The 9,585-nt window shown below is 40.8% G+C and overlaps 1 long non-coding RNA gene across 1 annotated transcript; it reads left to right on the top strand.

Annotated features, from left to right (window-relative positions):
• The first annotated feature begins 6,694 nt into the window (after positions 1–6,694).
• Positions 6,695–7,773, top strand: LOC142761141 (uncharacterized). Its single transcript, XR_012883519.1, has 3 exons — positions 6,695–6,748; positions 6,843–6,891; positions 7,391–7,773. It is a non-coding gene; the product is annotated as an uncharacterized LOC142761141 (long non-coding RNA).
• Positions 7,774–9,585: the final 1,812 nt, after the last annotated feature.

The raw sequence follows: 9,585 nt of genomic DNA, 5'->3' as shown, positions 1-9,585 counted from the left end.
GCCTAATGCTGCTGAAACATTAGAAACACCCCATAAATTACTTCATTCACACAAGTAGACCCCACAAGGTTTCCTTCAAGGGGTTTATCATATTTTTAGCAAGTCCAGTTTTCTTCTGAAAGTTTCTTGAATAAGATGGAACAAAATAAAATCAGCACTTTTTTAGCAAATGCGTCAGTTTAGGCTAGTATTTTTCACACACGGTATAGACCACGGCCAAAATTCATCTCCTTTCACGTTCTTCCACTTCTCCCGTGCAAGGGGATACCAAATATGTGTGCCTTATTCGCTGTGCGGGCATGTGCCAGGGCTTGGCATAAAAGGAGGCTTTTTGGCCTTTTCGGTCCAGGAATTTTGCATTTGATTTTAGAGCCGCATACTGTTTTCTGGGGGGCCTAATGCTGCTGAAACATTAGAAACACCCCATAAATGACTTCATTCACACAAGTAGACCCCACAAGGTTTCCTTCAAGGGGTTTATCATATTTTTAGCAAGTCCAGTTTTCTTCTGAAAGTTTCTTGAATAAGATGGAACAAAATAAAATCAGCACTTTTTTAGCAAATGTGTCAGTTTAGGCTAGTATTTTTCACACACGGTATAGACCACGGCCAAAATTCATCTCCTTTCACGTTCTTCCACTTCTCCTGTGCATGGGGATACCAAATATGTGTGCCTTATTCACTGTGCGGGCATGTGCCAGGGCTTGGCATAAAAGGAGTCTTTTTGGTCCAGGAATTCTGCATTTGATTTTATAGCAGCATACTGTTTTCTGGGGGGCCTAATGCTGCTGAAACATTAGAATCACCCCATAAATTACTTCATTCACACAAGTAGACCCCACAAGGTTTCCTTCAAGGGGTTTATCATATTTTTAGACAGTCCAGTTTTCTTCTGAAAGTTTCTTGAATAAGATGGATCAAAATAAAATTAGCAATTTTTTAGCAAATGCGTCAGTTTATACCAGCATTTTTCACACACGGTATAGACCACGGTCAAAATTAATCTCCGTTCACATTCTGCCACTTCTCCCGTGCACGGGGATACCAAATATGTGGCCTTATTTATCACATAGAGATGTAGGAGGGCGGAGGATAGAAGAAGATTATTTCACAAATCGCTTTTTTTCAAAGCTGGTTTTACAAAACTCAACAGAGTTTCTATAACACTTCCAAAATATCTGCTCTTGAAGCAGAAATCTCAAAATATTCATCTAGGGGTATAATGGGAATTTATTTTTTGGGGTTTTCTAAAATAAGAAATTGCAGGTTAATGCAAATGGAGCTCTCCAGCAGATGAACTTTAGAAAACATCAAACATGACATCCACCCCCCACCCATTCCCTCCCTCACCCTTGGAGTAAAATCAGGGGAAAAATAAAAACGTAATGTAGGGCAAATATATTTTCAACAAATTAACTAAAATCTAATAATTCAGAACAGTGTGGTATTTTTTAAAACATGGCTCAATGCACAGGCCTGGTTGTGAGGGACATGAGGGACAGAAATATCGGGAATCTTTGCGGTGCCCGTCTTTTCTGCAGACGCGGCACTTTTTCTGGGGGTTGCTTCTGGTTGCTGTTGGGGGAATCCGACTGATGAAGTGTCTTTCAGTCAGTCGCGTGACATCCTCAGACTGGGGGCATTCTCGGGTGTCCTGAACATCAAAAATGAGGCCTTCAATAATTTTTTCCTGGAAATCCAGGTATGTGTCTCTGCCTCTGTTTTTTTTATAGAGCACAAATGAGTTGTGGATGGCCACCTGTAACAAATAAATGGCCACCTTTTTGTACCAGGTTTTAGTTTTGCGTTTTACTAAATAGGGCTGTAAAACCTGGTCGCTTAAATCCACCCCCCCCATGTACTTGTTATATTCGGACACGCTCACTGGTTTGTGCTTGACCGATGTTGCCCCTCTTTCCCTCACTGCCACTGTTCCTGCGGTATGAATCGTGCTTAGCACATACACATCTTTGCGATCCCTGAACTTGACCGCCAGCAATTCTTCAGATGCATAAGCACAGGAGTCCCCCTTTACCATGCGCTTCCCCACTAATTGCTGTGGAAAACCAATTCGGTTTTTGCGCATGGTACCACATGCCCCAGTCCTTGCAGAATGCAAATGCCTAAACAGGGGCACACTGGAATAAAAATTATCACAGTACAGGTGGTACCCCTTGTGAAGCAGAGGCTGCATTATCTCCCACACGATCTTACTGCTGGTGGAAAGATCAGGGGGGCATCCAGGAACATTTATTGTGCGGTCCCGCCCTTCATAAAACCTGAAGGCGGTGGTATATCCTGACCCGCTTTCACACAATTTGTAGAGCTTAACGCCATATCTTGCCCTTTTGGAAGGTAGATATTGGCGAAAGCTAAGTCTGCCATGAAAGTTGAGGAGGGATTCGTCCACACTTACATTCTGCTCAGGGGTGTAGAGTTGCAGAAATAAATTATTCAGGGAATTTATTAGCGGTCTTATTTTGAACAACCGATCCCGGTTTGCATCGGTACTTGGGGGGGCCTGTGCGTTGTCATTGAAGTGGAGGAACCTCATTATTGTCTCATAACGAGACCTGGGCATTACTGCAGAATATACTGGGGTGGCTTGGGCGGGTCTTGTTGACCAGTAAGACCTAATGGAGGGCTTTTTGACAATACCCATATTTAGGGTGAGCCCCAAAAAAATTTTTAATTCCTGCAAATTGGTGGGCGTCCAATCTCTGGCATGGGTGGATGAAGGTTTCTGCCTTATATATTGCGTGGCATATCAATTTGTTTCGTGGACAATCTGATTTAGGATGTCGTCCGTTATAAATAAATGGAAGTAATCCATTTGGACAAAATTTGTATTGTCCACGGTTATGCCAGGAGTGGCCGTAAATCCGTGGATTCTAGGCCCAAAAGATGGGGCAGGTGCCCATACAAGAGCCTGGACTGGAGGGACCAGGCTGTCCCGTGCTACAGCGCTACTTGGCCCTGCGCTTTCATGTTCTGCAGTTTCGACTGCATCAGGGACAACGTCCCCTGAAGATGAACCTGAAGTGACGCTGTCATCGTCACTACCTAAAACAGGTTCCATCTCGGACGCCATCTCTGATGCGGTCTCCGACTCAGACCACAGCATGGCGTATGCCTCCTCGGCGCTAAACAACTTCCTTGCCATAACGTAACTAACACTAACACTAACTAAACAAATTATTTTTATTTTTTTTATAAAACACACAAACTAACTGCTATATATATCTACACTACCGCTAACAAAAAAATAAACCGCTATTGCTATATATATTATATATATGTGGATATATATATAATTATATACTCCCTACCTGCCTATTCTAATAGAATAAAAGAAAGAAAGGTAGATAGATAGAAAAAAAGATAGATGGATAGATAGATTGTATAGATAGATAGAAATCTATCTATACAGAGAATGTTTTAGAGTGTAACTGTATTTTTTTGTAACTGTAACTGTAATCTTCTGGCAGCAATTCTCCCGAGTCTCTTCTTCTCCTCAAACTGAAACAATGTTTGAGGAGAAGAAAAGAGGCAGGAGATTTACTGCCAGAAAAGTCAAAATAAAACAAATGTGGTCGCTGTGATAGGTTTTCACAGCGACCACATGATCAGGGACCATCAGATTGGTCCCTGATACTCTGCCCAGTGCCCAGAGCTGTTGGTAACAGCGTGGGCACAGGGCTGTGTGCACGCGATCGCGTGCACACTGTTTTATAAGCAGGAATGCATGTGATCGCTGTGATTGGTTGTCACAGCGACCACATGTTCAGGGACCATCAGATTGGTCCCTGATACTCTGCCCAGTGCCCAGAGCTGTTGGTAACAGCGAGGGCACAGGGCTGTGTGCACGCGATCGCGTGCACACTGTTTTCTATGCAGAAATGCATGTGATCGCTGTGATTGGTTGTCACAGCGATCACATGTTCAGGGGTCAAAAGATTGACCCCTGACATTCTGCCCAGTGCCCATGGCTGTTAGCAAAGAGGGCATAGAGCTGTGTGCACGCGATCGCGCGTGCACAGTCTCTGAAGTGCGGCCGTATATATACTATACGCCGGACTTTAGAGACCCTGACCGCTGGCCGTATATTTACGGCCAGCGGTCGGGAACCTGTTAAAGTAAATAGATTCAGAAATTACTAATAGTGGGGGGGGATGAGTTAGTGGACACATTTTATTTTCAGACCACTGCTTCCCGGCCGGTTTTAATATTTCGGTCTTAAAGGGATCCTGTCATCACCATCTTACCTTTTAAAACGTCCTGACCCTGTAGTGCCCGCTGCTGTCCATAGTGCATTGATGTGTTCTTCTCTCCCTTCCTCTTCTTCTTTCCCGAAATATAGCCATTAAACGTTTTCCCGCCTTTTATGCTAATTCATTTTAGCTTTGTGACTCACGATCTTGACTCCGCCCACGTACTCTGCCTGTACAGCCCTAATTGCCGAACTCTCGGTTCACATCTCGCGCATGCGTGCCTCACCACCCTTCCCTGCTTCATTCATCCTGAAATATTTAACTGCGCATGCGCTGCGCGGGTACACACCCCCCTCGTCGTATTTTATCCATCATAATAAATGTTTTCCAGCAACGAAAGAGGACGCAGGACGCTGTACATCGTTTCCTTCCTGGACACAACATCAACCACAGTTTTTCAGGTATGTAAATCTAAGTCTTGAAGTTCATTTTTGTTCAAATGTTCATTCATGTTGATTTTCCCTGTGTAAATTCTATAGTATGCTTGCCTAGATGTGTATAGGCCTATATATTATGCATTGCTGGTTATGTAGTTATGTGTTGCATTGCATTCTTGGTTATGTAGTGATGTGTTGCATTGCATTCTTGGTTATGTAGTTATGTGTTGCATTGCATTCTTGGTTATGTAGTTATGTGTTGCATTGCATTCTTGGTTATGTAGTGATGTGTTGCATTGCATTCTTGGTTATGTAGTGATGTGTTGCATTGCATTCTTGGTTATGTAGTTATGTGTTGCATTGCATTCTTGGTTATGTAGTTATGTGTTGCATTGCATTGCTGGTTATGTAGTGATGTGTTGCATTGCATTCTTGGTTATGTAGTGATGTGTTGCATTGCATTGCTGGTTATGTAGTTATGTGTTGCATTGCATTCTTAGTTATGTAGTTATGTGTTGCATTGCATTCTTGGTTATGTAGTGATGTGTTGCATTGCATTGCTGGTTATGTAGTGATGTGTTGCATTGCATTCTTGGTTATGTAGTGATGTGTTGCATTGCATTCTTGGTTATGTAGTGATGTTTTGCATTGCATTCTTGGTTATGTAGTGATGTGTTGCATTGCATTCTTGGTTATGTAGTGATGTGTTGCATTGCATTGCTGGTTATGTAGTTATGTGTTGCATTGCATTCTTGGTTATGTAGTTATGTGTTGCATTGCATTCTTGGTTATGTAGTGATGTGTTGCATTGCATTCTTGGTTATGTAGTGATGTGTTGCATTGCATTGCTGGTTATGTAGTGATGTGTTGCATTGCATTCTTGGTTATGTAGTTATGTGTTGCATTGCATTCTTGGTTATGTAGTGATGTGTTGCATTGCATTCTTGGTTATGTAGTGATGTGTTGCATTGCATTGCTGGTTATGTAGTGATGTGTTGCATTGCATTGCTGGTTATGTAGTGATGTGTTGCATTGCATTCTTGGTTATGTAGTGATGTGTTGCATTGCATTCTTGGTTATGTAGTGATGTGTTGCATTGCATTCTTGGTTATGTAGTGATGTGTTGCATTGCATTCTTGGTTATGTAGTGATGTGTTGCATTGCATTCTTGGTTATGTAGTTATGTGTTGCATTGCATTCTTGGTTATGTAGTGATGTGTTGCATTGCATTGCTGGTTATGTAGTGATGTGTTGCATTGCATTGCTGGTTATGTAGTGATGTGTTGCATTGCATTCTTGGTTATGTAGTGATGTGTTGCATTGCATTCTTGGTTATGTAGTGATGTGTTGCATTGCATTCTTGGTTATGTAGTGATGTGTTGCATTGCATTCTTGGTTATGTAGTGATGTGTTGCATTGCATTGCTGGTTATGTAGTTATGTGTTGCATTGCATTCTTGGTTATGTAGTTATGTGTTGCATTGCATTGCTGGTTATGTAGTGATGTGTTGCATTGCATTCTTGGTTATGTAGTGATGTGTTGCATTGCATTGCTGGTTATGTAGTTATGTGTTGCATTGCATTCTTGGTTATGTAGTTATGTGTTGCATTGCATTCTTGGTTATGTAGTGATGTGTTGCATTGCATTGCTGGTTATGTAGTGATGTGTTGCATTGCATTCTTGGTTATATAGTGATGTGTTGCATTGCATTCTTGGTTATGTGGTGATGTTTTGCATTGCATTCTTGGTTATGTAGTGATGTGTTGCATTGCATTCTTGGTTATGTAGTGATGTGTTGCATTGCATTGCTGGTTATGTAGTTATGTGTTGCATTGCATTCTTGGTTATGTAGTTATGTGTTGCATTGCATTCTTGGTTATGTAGTGATGTGTTGCAGTGCATTCTTGGTTATGTAGTGATGTGTTGCATTGCATTCTTGGTTATGTAGTGATGTGTTGCATTGCATTCTTGGTTATGTAGTTATGTCATGTACTGAAATGTTACATTGTGTCCCTTTTTCCAGCTTGGATTCTGCTTACTTGAAGTACAGCAAATCACATTTTCTATCTTAGTTTGAAACTTACAAAAGATAAAAAATAGGTAAGTACTAGTTTTAAAAAAATTTGAGGCTACATTACAACGTTGGAAAACGTATCAAACATTTTTTAATTGTTATATTAATTTTGTACACTAGGCAATCAATAAATCTTAGGACGTACATTCGTTCATGTGTTGTGGCCTTGGTAAGTATATTCTAAACAATTTTGAAGGCAATACTGAAACAGATAACATCGTACATGTCAACCAATCAACTTACCAAGGTAAAAACGTTAACTTATTTTTCTTAAACGTTGGTAAGTGTCTTTCTTACAACTAACCGTTTGGGGCCTCATGCACACGACCGTGCTCGTAATTACGAATCGTAATTACCAGCACGGCCGGGCACGGGCGGCCATGGGCAGCCGGCCGCTTTTCCGAGCCGTGCTGCCATTATAAAGTATAGCAGCACGGCCCGTAAAATTAAAAAATACAACATGTTCTATTTTTTTAACGGCACGGGCACCTTCCCGTGAGAAAACGGGAAGGTACCCGTGACTAACAGAAGTCTATGGGCCCGTTATCGCGGGTCGGAATTACGACCCGCAATAACGGGTGTTTTTACGGTCGTGTGCATGCGGCTTAATTTTATGCTTTTTTTTTTTCAATAGATTTCTGTCAATTTTTTTTTTTTTGCGATTACAGATAAATACAATGCCTTCATGCGTTATTAGCAATTGCCTGAGTAAGACAGGCAGAAAGGATCAAAGCATAGCTATCCGCTTGCATTCCTTTCCAAAGGATCCACAACGCATACAACAATGGCTAAATCAAACTGGTCAGAATTTTACAGACATCAACAAAATGATACAAACAATAATTGAAGATAAGTGTCAAAAATTCCGCATGTGCTCACTACATTTCAGCCAAGATTGTTATAAGGAAACCAAACATTGCCAAACACTCCGTCAAGATGCACTGCCTACCATTTTCCAACAAATTCCAGAGGGTAAGTGTTACATAGAAGAGACCCTGAAGAAGGACAGAAAGAAGAAAAAAATGAAGAGACCATTTGATCATGCCGTTGCTGGTACCTCGACCAGTGAAGATCTTGCCGTGGACGATTTTTGCAAAGAAAGTCTCTCTGAGTGTCATCCAAAGCAGTGTTCTGTGTCTACTCAAACAGATTACACCCTATTAAATGCGATGATTTTTTACATCTCTGGAACAGATAGAGAGTGTTTTGAAACAGTCATAATATGATAGGATGCTTAATAAATTTTTTCTGAAAAAAATATTATCAAAAAACATGGAACAAAGTTTATTCTATAATAAGTTTATTACAAAAGTTGACGTTACAGTGCTATATAAATATATAACAACATTTTTTATCAAAATAAAAATATTAAAATAACATGAACTGTGTCAAGTCTATTATTACTATTATCAATCAAATTATTAGGTGTAATGTTTCTTTTCTAAAATTGTGTAAGAAAAATACGAGTTTAGTGTGGTACATTCGTTTGTTTTTTTAAAGTCTAATATGGTGTATCAAGATTAAACAAAAGAGTACACGTTACCTTACACTAAGGGCCTGTTCACATCAGTGTTGGCTTTCCGTTGAGGGGTTCCGTCGGAGGTTTCCATCGTGGAACCCCGCAACGGAAAGCCAGTGTGAAACATTATTTTCCGTTTGCATCGCCATTGATATCAATGGTGAAGGAAACATTGATAATGGTTTCCGTCTGTCAACGTTCCGGCAGGTTTCATTTTTTTCTACTGAAGAAATTGCGCAGATGGGGCAATTCCCTTATTTTTCCCGCCAGCCATTTTACTCACTTGCGGAACAAAAAGGCCTCCGCCTCCCATTGAAATAAATGTGAGGCATTTTCGTCCATTTTTTGGTGCGTGTTCCGGGTGCGTTTTCAGCCTCAAAAAACTTTAAAAAAAAAAAAAAATTGTCAACTGCCCCGAAGTGAAATTTAGCCTTCAAAATCCATATGAGACAGCATATCTGTAGCACTACGACCCTAAAGCTATGGATAAGATTAGAAACAGCGGTTTAGCAGACAGTATCACACATTATAGGATTAGATATAGGGCTCAGCAGACAGTATCACACATGATAGGATTAGATATAGGGCTCAGCAGACAGTATCACACATGATAGGATTAGATATAGGGCCCAGGTCGCTGACATTGCAACTCCAGCGCTGGACCCAGGAAAGGTAAGAATAATAATTGTTTTGCTTTTTGACGTGATACTAATTATTTTTGTGTGTTTGTGTTTTGTTACAAGTTCGGTTGTTGTACTACTTCTAATCCGAAGACTAATTTAATAACTGCTTTTTTTTTAGTCTCAATAAAATGTATAATGAGGGTTGTGTGTAATTTTTATTTCCATAAAATATTTTAGCTATGTCCTTGTATTTGTTTAAACTTTATAACTAACGCTCGAGTAATTTTCGCTGGCTGAATCACAACGATCATTACTAAGTTGGAGAATTAATGTTAGACATGAAGAGGTTAACACTAATCCACATTATTAACCTGCTACCCAGCGCCCCCAGGAAGAGCCGGGTACGATCTAGTACCCGACCATCTGTAGTGACAGAGGGCCACCAGCCGCAGTCTGGTATTAATAGGCTGGGAAAGGGCAAAAACTGTGACCTTCCCACCCTGGTAATGCTAGGCTGCTGTTGCTGTGTTGTATCTGGATGGTTATAAAAATGGGGAAACCCCACATCGTGCTGTGAAATTATTAAAAAAAAAAAATGACGTGGGGTCCCCCCCAATTTTAATAAACAGCCAGATACAACACAGCAACAGCAGGCTAGCATTACAAGGGTGGGAAGGGCCACTGTTTTTGGCCTTTCCCAGCCTAATAATACCAGCCTGCA

The sequence above is a fragment of the Rhinoderma darwinii genome, chromosome 4, assembly GCF_050947455.1.
Source record: "Rhinoderma darwinii isolate aRhiDar2 chromosome 4, aRhiDar2.hap1, whole genome shotgun sequence".
In the NCBI taxonomy this organism is placed as follows: domain Eukaryota; kingdom Metazoa; phylum Chordata; class Amphibia; order Anura; family Rhinodermatidae; genus Rhinoderma; species Rhinoderma darwinii.
This window is presented reverse-complemented; position numbering and strand designations above follow the sequence as displayed.